Source organism: Capricornis sumatraensis, chromosome X (genome assembly GCF_032405125.1).
Source record: "Capricornis sumatraensis isolate serow.1 chromosome X, serow.2, whole genome shotgun sequence".
NCBI lineage: Eukaryota > Metazoa > Chordata > Mammalia > Artiodactyla > Bovidae > Capricornis > Capricornis sumatraensis.
The window spans coordinates 90012364-90027737 of NC_091092.1; positions in this window are offsets into that span (position 1 = coordinate 90012364).

Here is a 15374-nt window from a genome sequence, read left to right on the forward strand (position 1 = left end):
AGCAACCCTTTCCTACCAGTGGACTCCAGTTTCTTGGCTGCAAGGCAGGTCCTCCTAAGGCACACACACACAAAGGGGCTTAGGACCTTTCAGGGTGGCTTTGCCCTACTGGGTACCTGTGTTTCACAAGTGGACAGGAGACAGGGACAATGGTGGCTCTCCTCTCATGGAATAACATCTGCATCTCAGTAACTGAAACATTAGCTACACTTGTGGTTTGTTGTTGTGAGTGCAGAGAAGACTGGCTTTGCACTCTAGACAAACTAGGGCATGACACCCAGATCCAGCTTTTACTGCATCAGCCACCTAAGCTCTTTCAGCTTGTTTCCTTGTCTGTGAGAAGGCTGGGGTTCATCCTTAACCCCTGGGTCTGTGGGGAATAAACCCCACATGCCCGGCTCCCACAAGCTCCATAAGTAGGCTCCAGGTGAGTCATTTACACTGCACCCTGTATTACGGACACGTCAGTGGGGAGGGAGGCATGCCAGAGCCCCTGAGACTGTACTCCATCCTCTGGCTGGGGTGGGGGTTGCGGTGGGGGTGGTGGAACTGGTGTCGTGTCCAACTATGTAATTGGCTTTACATAGCACAGGCACACACTTCATTTCATATTTAGGGGTCCTCTGCTCAGAGGAGTTGTAGTGAAGGAAGTCAGTCATCACAGTTGAATCTGTAGCAGGTAGAGGCAGCAGTGAGGTCACTCCCTCCACTGGCCATCACAGGAACTGGCAGTTCCCTCCATGGGTTGATGGCACCAGGTGGAGACACCTGAGGAGGTGCAAGAAGGTGCGGTGACATTCCCTAGGAGGGTCCCCATAGAGCTGGCAGCTCACCCTTGCCTCCCTGATGATCACAGGAACTAGTAAATCCAACCCCTGCATAGGGAGGACGTGTTAATGTACTTCATCTTGTCCTAACAGGAACTCAACACTATAGAGTGAGAGAGGGTGAAAATCTCAGCAAAACATAGTGTATGGGTAGGGCGGTTCAAGTCCTGTTCCATGTAGTGGGTCACAGACAGCGTAAAGTGACATTTTGAAATTTCAATGCTTCGGCTTATCCCTCCTCACTGTGAAGCAGGTGGTCACCCTGGATCCCTGTATGCTTCCAACACTGTGACCAAATTCAAAAGGCCATATTCAAACACAACAACGGGCCCATATAAAGCAAGAGGAGAGCTTTTCTGCCTGTACCCTATTCTTAGCAGGGAAGCCTTTCCCAGACAAACTCTGCCATCAGATTGCATCTCGCATCCGCTCATCGTGCAGCAGGGATTCATAGTGAAATCTCCACCACCTTCCATTTGGTAAAAATATCAAATCTCAGGCACTCCCCAGGAAAAATGGAAATTGCTCTACCCAGCCTGACAGCTGAACCTAAGAAGGAATCAGGCAGACGAGGAGGTAGGAAGGGCATGTTATGATGGGGGCAGAGACAGGAGTGAGATTGTAACGTCGGTGGGTGGGGAGGGGGTGATAGGGGGCGGGAGGCGGCTAGGGAGTATGAGTGTGAGGACACCAGCCATGTGATGAACAGAGAGAGGTCTGGGTGGCTGGAAGATCAAGTGGGGCATGGAGCACAAGGAGGGTATCTGGTGAAGATCGGGCATTTGGGAGCAGACAAGTGCTGCTGCGCCTCGTCCCGGAGGCTGGACAGTATCCTAAGAGCAGCAGGCAGCCCATACAGAATTATGAGCAGGGGCATCATGCCGAGATTGCACTGAAGAAAGCTTCCCTTCCTCAGGCAGCAGGACAGACCATGTGTTGGAAAGCATCTGGATTGCTGGTGCTTGTCACGGAGAAACACGAGGGAAACCTGGCCTAGGGAATTCACTGTGCTGATGGAGAAAGGAACAGAATCTTAGACTTAGGAGGCAGAGAGGTGAGGCTTGATGATTGAGAGTGTGGTGAGAGAGAGGCAGCAGGCAAGGACGGCTTGAAGCATCTCTGGCCTAAGCAGCTGGGGAGAAGGCTGCCTTGCACTGAGTCAGGGAACAGTAAAGGAGGTGCGGCTGTGCGGGGAGCGGGCGGATGGGTGCAGATGGGACACGTGGAATATTCCTTGCCTGGGGGACTCAAACATGTACTATCAGAGCGACTTGGGGGAGCTGACCTAACTTCTCTGTGCCCATGATGCCTCATCTGTGATGGGAGGAATGAGACTAATAATTAATAAAAAAACGAATTTCCTGTTTCATTGCTTTAGTCTAGGAGAATATTCTCCTTTTACAAAGAAGGGCTATTTTACTGTCAGGTATTCCATCAGTAAAATGGGAATGTATCTGCTTATCCATATATCCACTTGCTTTTACATATCTGCTTTGTGTATTTTCACCATGTGGTATGTATTGTCAACTGTAAATAAAAATAAACTCAAAGGAACAAGGGTTTCTTGTCACATGCATGCAGAACGGCAGTCCATCAGCCTATTTCTCAGAGAAACAGCCCCCTTTGGAACCTCCTGTAGCTCCTCACTCCCTCTGGGGGGTGGGTAGAGGCCTGTGGGACCCAGTGTGTCTTTCACTTCTCTTCCCAGTGAAAGCATCTCCGGTGTCCTGGAAGTTGCCTAGCACTTGTCGAGTGCAGTCTCCCTGCAGCCCTGTCAGTGACTAGGGGAGTCTGTAGTCCGGAAGAGAGTGCTGAGCCTGATGTGTGGATCTGGAAACCATCACTGTGTGGTGCTGAGCTGGGAGGTGATGAAGCCACAGATACCTAGATTTGAATCAAGGTCCCACCACTTATTCCTTCTGTGACCTTGGGCAAGTTACTTACACTCTCCGTGACTCAGTTTCCTCATTGAAGAGGATGATGATCCTATTCTGCGATAATGACTCGTTTTTGCTGCTTTCATTTAGATTAGCAAAAAACCAAACCTTTTGAGAATTATACAGTGATGTTCAAGTGTCGATTACTTCCAGAGTAAAAATGGAACCTGTCAACAAAGACATGAAAAGATGCTCAACCTCATTCATCGTGAGAGAAATCCAAATCAGAACCACAATTAGGTATCTTGTCACAACGGTCAGAACGGTCACCATCAGAAAGCTACACACAATAAATGTTGGAGTGGATGTGGAGAAAAGGGAATCCTCCTATACTCTTTGTGACAATGAAAGTTGATACAGCCACTATGGAGAACAATATGGAGATTTCTTTTAAAACTGGGAATAAAACTACCATGTGCTGTGCTGTGCTTAGTTGCTCAGCTGTGTCCGACTCTTGGCAACCCCATGGACTGTAGCCCACCAGGCTACTCTGCCCATGGGGATTCCCCAGGCAAGAATACCGAGGAGGGTTGTCATGCCCTCCTCCAGGGGATCTTCCCAACCCAGGGACTGAAGCCGGTCTCCCGAAGTGCAGGCAGATCCGTTATTGTCTGAGCCACCAGGGAAGCCCATAAATACTGGAGTGACTAGCCTATCCCTTCTCCAGGGGGTCTTCCCGACCCAGGATTTGAACTGGGTTCCCCCACACTGCACATGGATTCTTTACCAGCTGAGCTGCCAGGGAAGCCCATAAAACTACCATATGGCCCAGAAATCACACGATTGGGCATACGCCCTGAGAAAACTATAATTCAGAAAGACACATGCACCCAAATGTTCCTTGCACCAGTATCTACAATATCCACGACATGGAAGAAACATAGATGTCTGTCAATGAATGGATAAAGATGTTGTAGTACATGTATACAATGGAATATTAATCAGTTATAAGAGGAAACAAATTTGAGTCATTTCTAGTGAATTGGATGAAGCTAGAGCCTGTTATACAGAGTGAAATAAATCAGAAAGAGAAAAACAAATATCATGCATCAACACATATATGTGAAATTTAGAAAAACAGTACTGATGAACCTATTTGCAGGGCAAGATTAGAGTCTCAGACATGGACAAGAAAATTATGGACACAGCAGGCAAGGAGAGGACGGATTGAATTGAGAGAGTGGCACTGAAATATACAGATTACCATGTGTAAAACAGATAGCTAGTGGCAAGCTTCTGTATAGCACAGGAAGCTTAGTTTGATGCTCTGTAATGACCTAGAGCAGACAAGGCAATGGCATCCCACTCCAATACTCTTGCCTGGAGAATCCCATGGACGGGGGAGCCTGATAGGCTGCAGTCCATGGGGTCGCTAAGAGTCGGGCACGAGTGAGTGACTTCGCTTTCACTTTTCACTTTCATGCATTGGAGAAGGAAATGGCAACCCACTCCAGTGTTCTTGCCTGGAGAATCCCAGGGACTGGGGAGCCTGGTGGGCTGTCGTCTATGGGGTCGCACAGAGTCGGCCACGACTGAAGTGGCTTAGCAGCAGCAGCAGCAATAACCTAGAGGCCTGGGGTTGGGGGGGTGGAAGAGAAGTTCAAGAGGGAGGGGATATATGTATATATTTATAGGTGATTCACCCTTGTCCTACAGCAAAAATTAGCACAACATTTAAAGCAATTATAATCCAATTTTACAAGGTGAGGGGTATTCGAACCTCTCTGCCTTTATACTTGTCTACTGGGACCGGCATGAAAGATGCTCATATTTTCCGTGCTGACAAAGTTCAACTTCACCTGAGCTGTTAAGAAAAGCCACAGTAAAGAAATCTCTGCAGGCTTTCATGTCCCCAAAATGATTTAATGCAAAGTACCACCTTTCCCTGTCTGACTTCGGTAAGACTCATCCAAAGTATCCAGTGACTCCTGAGTTTACGTACTACAAGGTCAAGTACAGACCTTCCTCCTTGTCAGTAAAGGGCAGACACAGACCACCCAACTCCTTGTTTTCTGTCTCATGACTAGGAATGGAGATTAAAAGTCAGTTCTCCTGAAGCTAGCTACTCACAAAGATAATCATTTCCTCTTCTGTCGACGAGATTTCCCCCTAAATGTCCTCCCACCTGCAAAGGTCCCCACTGTCACTTCTCTACTACTCTCTGTGGAATGAAGTACAGTGCAAAACCACCTTGCTGGCAGTCTGATCTTCAGGTCTGTGGTGCTCTCCCAATTGCAATCGGTAGAAATACAGCCAGTGTCTCTAATAGTTTGCTTTTACTCTTTCCTAGTGTGTTACTAGTAACAATTGGTAGAAAAACATGCAAGTGACAGGAGCTGCTCCTCACGTTGACAGGCGACAACACAAGTTACCAGGCATCAGGGAGAGGCCCCCGCCTTCCGATCCCAAGAGGCGACCATCACCAGCTGTCATCTGTGTGGAAGGAAACGTCCTGCGACTCTGGCAAGGATGGTCCCTCCGAGCCTCCAAGCTGCTGAGAGAGGACCTCCGGGCACGCAGTCCAGAGGACCCGGCACTAACTCCTCTTCTCCGAATCCCCCCCGCCCTACTGCCATCGTCCCCGTGGAGGAACCTACTTGTCTTCAGGCCATTCCAGGCTCCCTCTCAACCCACTACAACCCAGGGAATACACAGGAAGGTCCTTCTACAAGGAAGGGAGGGGTAAATGTCCCATCTTTGTGACGTCAACACCAGGCCCGCCCACTCCTCACCCCTGAAGGGCGGCTAGGCTCTAGGACGCTGGAGGACTCCTCTCTGTGGTCTTTACCCTTCCATGCCACACACACTAAGGATGGGAGGCCGACCGCCGCGCACTCCCGGCTTCTCGCACGGGCTGAGGATGGGAGGCACTGCATTGGCGTCCTGCTGTTGAGAACCTGATCCTGAGAAGGAATGTGTGAGAGCCAGGGGTAGAGACAGGGACAGGCACGCAGAGGAAGACATCTATCTCTCTAGGACCAACCAGGTGTGCCTTAGTGTCACAGGACCAGAATCCTCTTTAGCCAAATGGGATCCGTGTTCTCTCAGAACAGTTCTTTTCCCCAGATGCCCCACCACTTTAGTATCAGATGGCGGTTGGACAGTCTTCAGTGGAGTTCAGTTGCTCAGTCATATCTGACTCTTTGTGACCCCCTGGACTGCAGCACACCAGGCTTCCCTGTCCATTACCAACTCGCGGATCCTACTCAAACTCATGTCCATCCCGTCGGTGACTCCATCCGACCATCTCATCCTCTGTTGTCCCCTTCTCCTCCTGCCTTCAATCTTTCCCGGCGTCAGGGTCTTTTCCAATAAGCCTGTTCTCATCAGGTGGCCCAAAGTATTGCAGTTTCAGTTTCAGCATCAGTCCTTCCAATGAATATTCGGGACTGATTTGCTCTAGAATGGACTGGTTGGATCTCCCTGCAGTCCAAGGGACTCTCAAGAGTCTTTTCCAACACCACAGTTCAAAAGCATCAATTCTTTGGCACTCAGCTTTCTTTATAGTCCACCTCTAACATCCATACATGACTACTGGAAAAACCAAAGCTTCGACTAGACAGACCTTTGTTGGTAAAGTAATGTCTCTGCTTTTAAATATGCGGTCTAAGTTAGTCATAGCTTTTCTTCTGAGGACAAAGTGTCTTTTAATTTCATGGCTGCAGTCAACATCTGCAGTAATTTTGAAGTCCACAAAATAAAGTCTCTCACTGTTTCCATTGTTTCCTCATCTATTTGCCATGAAGTGATGGGACCGGATGCCATGATCGTAGTTTTCTGAATGTTGAGTTTTAAGCCAACTTTTTCACTCTCTTCTTTTACTTTCATCAAGAGGCTCTTTAGTTCTTCTTCACTTTCTGCCATAGGGTGGTTTATTTTTCACTCTCCTCTTTCAAGTTCATCAAGGGGCTCTTTAGTTCTTCTTTGCTTTCTGTCACAAGGGTGGTGTCATCTGCATATCTCAGGTTATTGATATTTCTCCCAGCAATCTTGATTGCTTGATTGCTTCAATCTTGATTGAAGCTTGTGCTTCATGCGACCCGGCATTTTGCATGATGTACTCTGCATATTAAGTTACATAAGCAGGGTGACGATATATAGCCTTGATGTGCTTGAGAACCCCATGAACAGTATGGACAGTCTGTATGTGACTTATTTCTCTTTCTCTCCTTGTGGATCGCCAGTTTAAACTGATATCGAAACATCCTATGGTCATCAGTCAGTGACCAGGATAACTGGGCTCAAATCGGTGTTCACCAGGTTCAGAACTAGGCTCTTTCCTTTACATCAGCTTCCTCCACACCTCCTGTCCCACGTCACAAAATGAGACAAAATCATGAAGTATTTTCAGGGGAAATGCGTTTCCCACATAGACATCATCACAGGTGTTCTTTCTCAAGAGTGTGTGAGTTAGACCTTGATGTGACATAGGAATAAGTACATACTTTTAATAGGCTCCTTGAGTCCTGCCTTGGTGTGCAATGCTTTTGAAAACTTTTATCTCCTGAATCGACCAGTAGCAGTGTATAGTAATCTAAAAAGGAAGGCATCTTTGGTTGTCTGGTTTCCTGGGGTACAGCTGATCTTGGACAGTAGACCTCTGCTGTGGTCAGAAATTTGGATATATGATTAGTTAGGGGTTTAAAGGCTGGATGGCATCACGGACTTGATGGACGTGAGTCTGAGTGAACTCCGGGAGATGGTGATGGGCAGGGAGGCCTGGCGTGCTGCGACTCATGAGGTCGCAAAGAGTCGGACACGACTGAACGACTGAACTGAACTGAACTGAGGGGTTTCCATTTATATTTTGATTGTTGTTGATTAGTCCCTAAGTTGTATCCCATTCTTTTGAGATCCCATGGACTGTACCCACCAGGCCTCTCTGTCCGTGGGATTTCCCAGGCCAGAATACTGGAGTGGGTTGCCATTTCCTTTTCCATGGGATCTTCATGACCCAGGGATCAAACCCCTGTCTCCTGCATTAGCAGGTGGATTCTTTACCACTGAGCCACCAGGGAAGCCCTTGTATTTCCAATACCATTGCCTTATATTTGACATACCTCTATTGGGTGTATTACATACGTCTATGCGCCTGTGTATTAGGGGTGCTTTGCTTGTTTGTTTTGTCAGAAACAGAAAAGTGAAGTGGCATTGCTTGCTTAAGTCTCTCGGGGAACCAGCAACAGTAAAAATGTATTTTTTTTAAAAAAGTATCAATTCATCTCCATATCTTAAGGAGATGAATTTCCACAACTCCCTATGAAAGGGGTTTAGTCTTCTGCCTAAAATGTACTGACATGGAATGAACTCTTTCATGAGTGGTCATTTTAGGAAAAAAGTGGCTCTACTCTCTTTAATTGATTTATTGGCTACATTTAAAATTATGCTTGAGATTGTGTGAAATAGGTAAGTAAAACTACAGATCCCAGTGATCCATTTTCTTTACCCTGCATGTGGGTGCAATAGAAACTCAGTGTAAACCATCAGTTTGGGTAGAGCCAACATGCCCTGCATGGAAATTTTGTTTATAAAGTGGACAGACTGGATGTGCTAACAGGAAATCTATACTTTGTTCAGCAGATTATTTGTCTAATAAACGAGGACCTAGAGCCAAGGGAATGTGTAACGTGGTGATTGAGAGCTAAAATAGGTGACAACATTGAGAGAGAGAGTGGTATTATGAATAGTGCAGATACCTTCACCTTTCAACCCACACAGATGAAAAATAGTCAGGACCACTACCAAGCAGTGTGACCTTGAGTAAGCTGCTCACCCTCTCTGATCCTCGGTTCCCATGTCTGCAAATGGGGACAATAATATTATATGTTATCGCACCCCCAGGAGAAGCCCATTCCTGACCCTCTGATCCCAGCCTCTGCTGGCTCCTGAGGCCAAGGCTCTCATCACATTTGTTTCACCACTGTCTTCAGTCTGGCTCCCTGCCCACCCCCCGGTGAGCTCCTTGAGGACCCTCTTGCTGTATGAAACGTTCCTGTGCCCACAGTGTCTGGAAAGCACCGGTCTGGGAGTCTGGTGCCCCACAGGTGCCCAGAACACGTTCACCGTCTTATGAGTGATGATAAGGTGAGGTACACAGAGCAGTGCAGCTGCTGATACGTTGTCAATTTGTTTGCTGCAAACAACATACACAAAAACAGTGGCTAGAGCAAACCTCTTGGCTCAGTTTTCATAGGTAGAGGGCTGTTTCTGTCTTTTATTCCCACATTGTCCAGAACCCTATTGTACCAGAGTAACACTCGCCTTTCCCCTTCCTAGTGCATCACCATCTTGGCAGCTGTTTCTCAACTGAATTGCCAATGAGTGAACCCTGAAAATTCTAGGCTCACATTCCTGTTCCTTTGAGCGGGTGATGGGCATCCTGTCTTCTATCCCCACTCGGACAGGAGTGTCTAGTGTCTGTCTCTTCCCACTTGGCTTCCCATTTATTCTATATGTTGCACAATCCGTTACCTCCTGAGACTGAGGTCTGTCCTAGGCTATGCCTGCTCTCAGCACTGTGCAGAGGGCATTGATGACTAGGTGGGCACTGGGGGGATACTTGTCGGATGAATACAGCTCAGACAGCCAGGCTGTTTTATGTCACGGGTGAGAGGTGTAACTTCCACTCATTCTGCCATCAGCAGGATGGACAGTTTGAACCTGCTGATCAGTGTCCTTGGGCAAGTCCACAGGAGCCCTGTCACTCTGCTCTCATCTTCCTCTTGCTTCCATAGCTTCTTCTACTCCGTACCTTTCCTTTGAGCTCCCGCTGCTCTCCATGTACATGTACGCTGTGCTTGAGCTGATCCATTCCCCTGATTTCATGCTGTGTGATTGTCAGTTACCTTTCTGATTAGGTTCTTTGAGGAGTTTTCTCTTTACTCACAGTCCAAGGTGGATGCTGCTATACAGTAAGCATCATGGGTCTCCTTTGATTGTTTTTCTTTCATTTCCTCCTTTTTTTCTTCCTTGTTTCCATTTTGTGAGGAAACAATGCAGTGTGTGGGCACAGACACTAGCTCTGATTCTAGACAACCTTCCTGGCACCCAGTTCTCCCACTTGTTAGCACATCTTGAGAAATTACATTGGCCCACTGTGCCATACCAGCCTCACCTGAAAATGGGTGAATTATCCTGAATAACGCCATGGACTGAGCAGGTTGTATTTTTGAGTATGGACTGAGGTTAGTAGAGATGTGCTGGCATATTCCCTGGTGTAACAACTACTGAGCTTCAAGGTCACATTAAACATCTGTGTCCAGCCCTAGAGGCTCCTTCCTTCTCAGCCACAGTCCTCGAGCTTTTCCCTCACAGCTAGACGAACCCTCACCAGGAGGCTGGCTTTTCTGTTACACCTCTCCCATCTGGAAACCACTCACAGACCTCATCTTCTGTTGCGTGCATGATTCTGTTCCTGGAAATCTTGTCCTCAGATGGATTGAGGCTCCTCCTACTGCAAGGGGATGCCCAGGACTGATAACAAGGGTGTGATGTTTCCCTGCTCCCCCATGGCATGGAAACTCTCTGGGACCTGTGCCCAAACTCCTCTCCCCATGTCGTCTCCCTCCATCCTACAGTTCACAGTTACACTCAAGCTGGGTTCCAATGCAGGCCCTACCAGCCCAGGCACTCTCCTTCAGCCTCAAATTCCTTATCTGTAAAATGGCAATAAGTCTACTTGCTGGTGAGGTTTACTGGGAGACCTACCAGAAATAACAGATGTAAATCACCTGGTGCCCATGACCTGGCAGGTAGAAGGCACTAAATAAATGGCTGTGTCCTCTACCTATCAGCTTCTTTAATGCACAGCATCTGGTGTGGAATAATACTGTGACTCAGCCAATGTCTTTGGATTGGACAGAAAGATGTGACATATTGGGTGTATATTAGGCTTCTCCAGAGTAACACAGCCAATAGAGAGAGACTTATTTTAGGGAACTGGATCATGGGCTTGTGGGTGCTGACATTTCTGATGTCCTTTGGGCCGGTCGGCTGGCTGGAAATCCAGGTTGCACTCTAGAGACCCAAATCTGCAGAGCAGGCCGGCAATTTCGAGTCTCATGCAGGGTTTCTCAGGCTGTAGACTTGAGGCTAAATTGTTTCATCCTCAGGAAGCCTCAGTCCCTGCTCTTAAGCTGTTTCAATGATTGGATGAAGAAACTGCACCGCCCCCCATCCCCATTATGCCGGGTAATATAATTCCCTTAAAGTGTACTTGGAGAAAAGTTATGACCAACGTAGACCGCATTTGAAAAGCAGAGACATTACTTTGTCAACAAAGGTCTGTCTCGTCAAGGCTATGGTTTTTCCAGTAGTCATGTATGGATGTGAGAGTTGGACTATAAAGAAAGCCGAGTGCCGAAGAATTGATGCTTTTGAACTGTGGTGTTGGAGAAGACTCTTGAGAGTCCCTTGGTCTGCAAGGAGATACAACCAGTCCATCCTAAAGAAAATCAGTCCTGAATATTCATTAGAAGGACTGATACTGAAGCTGAAATCCCAATACTTTGAACACCTGATGTGAAGAACTGACTCACTGGAAAAGACCTCGGTGCTGGGAAAGATTGAAGGTAGGAGGAGAAGGGGCCAACAGAGGATGAGATGGTTGGATGGTATCACTGACTCAGTGGACATGAGTTTGAGTAAGGTCTGGGAGGTGGTGATGGACAAGGAGGCCTGGCATGCTGCAGTCCATGGGGTCACAAAGAGTTGGACAGCACTGAGCAACTGAACTGAACTGAACTGAACTGAAAGGCTATTGATCAAGTATCCAAGTACCTTACTAGCCCGCCATCTCGTGGCTAACATCTGAAAAATGGGGCACCAGATCCAAGCTAAGATGACTTTTACTTTATTCATCACAGTGGGGAAGCAGTACCCTGAGAGACATCACCTCCCAAACAGAATCTCTGGCCAATGGGCTGTCTCTCTAGCTTTACTCATCTCAAGCAAAATCTGTTCCCTGGCCTCAGAAGACATGTAAGATAACGAAGGACACTTGAGGAAGTGGTGATTTAAAGAGAGATTTGGCATGATATATAAATTTTTTCATTTGGGCCCAGTGACTGCAGGGAATGAAATGGGGTGGGGTGGTGAAGGAAATGAGATGAGGAATTTATTGCCCCAGCCACCTCCCTGCCCCCAGGTAGCCGACTTCTATAGATCTAACTGGTATTAATGCCTTTGTGTATAGGCTCACTGTTAACACCACGTGTGTGGTATGAGGAACTTGGTGGGCAGAGCAGATAGCATGGCCAAATATTCATTTCTCAGAGTGGATGGAGGGAGAAGAGAGGAAAGAATGTTGATCCATGGTTTACTTGTGACTCAGTTTCTAAAATCTCAGTATTTCTTCACAAGGTGTGTGTGCGAATTCTTTTCTTTATCTGAAAATTGGCTTTCTAGGTGAAGAAATATCATTGTGAGAGACTCCTTGTGCCATGTGAAAAGTGGTTGGGAGTGAATTGGGTTAAGGTCATTTTCCAAATGTTTCACACCAAGTGTTTGTTTATGGGGACAGCAGTGTCCCTAAAGAACTGAACTAAGTGGTTGAAATACAGGATCAGTTACTGAAATGTGAAGAGACTCTTTCTGGAATGTGTGTTCATCCTAGCCTGTGGTCACAGGCCACTCATAGCATTTGAACCGTGTCTTCCTAATGTGTTTCATTTCCTGCCCTTGAATGTGCTGGAGGCTGCAGTTCCAGTTACTAATGTTCCGAAGTAAGTTCTCTGAGAAAAGTAGTTTCTAGAAACGAGCAGTGCCTGGGAAGCTGCTCTAAAGTTTTAATATAGCCTGTGATGTAATTTTTGTTAGCTTCAGCCAAGATATGATTATTCAAAGAATAGAGAGATGCACCTACTTCAGTATCTACCATTGGGTTTTTCAAGTGAACATACAGTAAGATCGGCCTGGTTGTCTTTCTTATTTATTTCCTTATTGTTGGCTGCACTGTGTCTTCGTTGCTGCACGAGGACTTCCTCTCGCTGTGGAGAAGCAGCACTACTCTAGCGGTGGTGCACGGGCTTCTCACTGCGGACACTTCTCTTGTCGCGGAGCATGAGCTCTAGGCTCGTGGCTCCAGTAGTTGGAGAAGGCAGGTTCAGGAGTCGTGACACACAGTCTTAGTTGCTCTGTGGCACGTGGAAACTGCCTGGGCCAGGGACTGAACGTCTGCCCGTTTCATCGGCAGGTGGATTCTTTTTTAAAAATTTTAATCATTAATTTATTTTAATTGGAGAATAATTCTTTACAATATTTTGATGGTTTTTGCCATATATCAACATGAATCGGCCGCAGGTATATATGTGTCCCCCTCATTCCTGAACTAGGGGTCCCACCTTCCTCCCCACCCTATCCCTCTGGGTTGTCCCAGAGCACCGGCTTTGGGTGCCCTGCTTCATGCATTGAACTTGTTCTGGTCATCCATTTTACATGTGGTAATGTATCTGTTTCAATGCTATTCACTCCAATCATCCCACCCTCCCCTTCCCCCACTGAGTTGAAAAGTCTGTTGTATAGGTCTCTGTCTTCTTTGCTACCCTGCATGTAGAATCGTTGCTACCGCCTTTCTAAATTCCATATATATGCATTAATATAAGTATTTGTCTTTCTCTTTCTGACTTACTTCTCTCTGTGTAACAGGCTCCAGGTTCATCCACCTCATTAGAACTGATTCAGGTGTGTTCCTTTTTAATAACATGGTGATATTCCATTGTGTATATTTACCACAATTTCCTTATCCATTCATCTGCTGATAGACATCTAGGGTGCTTCAATATCCTAACTATTGTAAACAGTGCTGCAGTAAACATTGGGGTACATATGTCTCTTTCAAATCTGGTGTCCTTGGGGTGTATGCCCAGCAGTTGGTTGTATGGCAGTTCTATTCCCGGTTTTTTAAGGAATCTGCACACTGTTTTCCATAGTAGCTATACCAGTTTACATTCCCACCAACCGTGAAATAATGTTCCCTTTTCTCCTCACCCTCTCCAGCGTTTATTGTTTGTAGACATTTTGATGATGGCCATTCTGACCTGTGTGAGATGATACCTCATTGTGGTTTTGATTTGCATTTTTCTAATAATCTGTGATACTGAATATCTTTTCATGTGTTTATTAGCCATCTGTATGTCTTTGGAGAGATGTCTGTTTAGGTCACTTGCCCACTTTTTATTGGGTTGATCATTTATTTATTTATTTATTTAAATTGGAGGTTAACTACTTTACAACATTGTATTGGTTTTGCCATACATCAACATGAATCTGCCACGGGTATACACATGTTCCCCATCCTGAACCCCCCTCCCACCTCCCTTCCCGTACCATCCCTCTGGGTCATCCCAGTGCACCAGCCCCAAGCATCCTGTATCACGCATTGAACCTGGACTGGCAATTTGTTTCATATATGATATTATACATGTTTCAATGCATTTCTCTCAAATCAACCCACCCTCTCCATCTCCCACAGAGTCCAAAAGACTGTTCTATACATGTGTCTCTTTTGCTGTCTCGCATACAGGGTTATCGTTACCATCTTTCTAAATTCCATATATATGCGTTCATATACTGTACTGGTGTTCTTCTTTCTGGCTTACTTCACTCTATTATACAAAGAAAAACACCAGTACAGTATATGAACGCATATATATGGAATTTAGAAAAATGGGTTGATGATTTTTTTTGATATCGAGCTGCATGAGCTTCTTGTATATTTTGGAGATTCATTCGTTGTCAGTTGTTTCATTTGCGATTATTTTCTCCTGTTCTGAGGGCTGTCTTTTCACCTTGCTTATAGTATCCTTTGCTGTTCAAAAGCTTTTAAGTTTAATTAGGTCCCATTTTTTTATTTATTTTTTAATTTCCACTACTCTGGGAGGTGGATCCTAGAGGATTTTGCTGTGATTTATGTCACAGAGTGTTCTGCCTATGTTTCCCTCTTAAGAGTTTTATAGTTTCTGGCCCTACATTTAGGTCTTTAATCCATTTTGAGTTTATTTTTGTGTATGGTGTTGGAAAGTCTGCCAGTTTCATTGTTTTACACACAGTTGACCAATTTTCCCAGGATCACGCATTGAACAGACCGTGTTTTAGCTATTGCATATTTGTTCATCCTTTGTCAAAGATAAGGTGTTCATAGGTGCAGGGATTTATCAGTGAACTTTCTGTTTTGTTCCATTGATCGAGATTTCTGTCTTTGTGCCAGTACCATACCATCTTGATGACTGTGGCTTTGTAATATAGTCTGAGTCAGGAATGTTGATTCCTGTAGTTACACTCTTCTCTCTCAAGATTGCTTTGGGAATTCAGTGTCTTTGATGTTTCCATACAAACTGTGAAACTATTTCTTCTAGTTCTGTGAAAAATACCATTGATAGTTCAGGATTGTGATAAATCTATAGATTGCTTTGAGTAGTAGAATCATTTTCACTATATTAATTCTTCAATCCAAGAACATGATGTATTTCTCCATCTATTTGTGTTATCTTTGATTTCTTTCACCAGTTTTTAAAAATATTTTTCTGTATACAGGCCTTTTGTTTCTTTAGGTAAATTTAGTCCTAAGTATTTTATTGTTTTTGTTACAATAGTGAATGGGATTGTTTCCTTA